This window comes from Euprymna scolopes, chromosome 26 (genome assembly GCF_053919585.1).
Source record: "Euprymna scolopes isolate OS-2025 chromosome 26, ASM5391958v1, whole genome shotgun sequence".
In the NCBI taxonomy this organism is placed as follows: domain Eukaryota; kingdom Metazoa; phylum Mollusca; class Cephalopoda; order Sepiida; family Sepiolidae; genus Euprymna; species Euprymna scolopes.
The window spans coordinates 83177545-83177983 of NC_136507.1; the positions used below are offsets into that span (position 1 = coordinate 83177545).

At 21.0% G+C, this 439-nt stretch overlaps 1 protein-coding gene across 1 annotated transcript in view; it reads left to right on the plus strand.

Annotated features, from left to right (window-relative positions):
• LOC145248225 (perivitellin-2 67 kDa subunit-like) overlaps positions 1-236 on the plus strand; it is a 19420-nt gene extending 19184 nt beyond the window's left edge. The window contains exon 4 of the mRNA XM_080110100.1: positions 1-236. This exon is cut by the window's left edge and continues 917 nt beyond it. The gene's annotated coding sequence lies outside the window, so the exon portion shown is untranslated.
• The last annotated feature ends 203 nt before the right edge of the window (positions 237-439 follow it).

Consider the following 439-nt stretch of genomic DNA (forward strand, 5'->3'; position numbering starts at 1 on the left):
ATGTTAACCCAACTAAAACTCTATGTGGTCGTAACAAGGATCGTAAGAATGATATAATCTTAACTAGTAATCTCATCCGATTCAATTACTGTAATTATTTAACTTCTGATTGTTTTAATTTTTATAAATTTATTATTACTAGCAGACTCCGTGGAAATTCCACAGTAGCTGAACATTTGTAAAACATATTACAAATAAAATGAATAAAAAATAAAATAAAAAAATTACGACAAATTTATAACAATCTTTTTAGTAAATTCATTTTTAAGCATTTAAAACTAAAAATAATTAATTTTAAAATTTACATTCTTTTTCAATGAAAATTCAACACAGAACAGATCGTTTATTTTTTTCTGAATAAATTTTAATATAAATTATAAAGGAACAGATGTCAATTTACTTGCACATAAAAAATTATAAAGAATCTATAATAAAAATA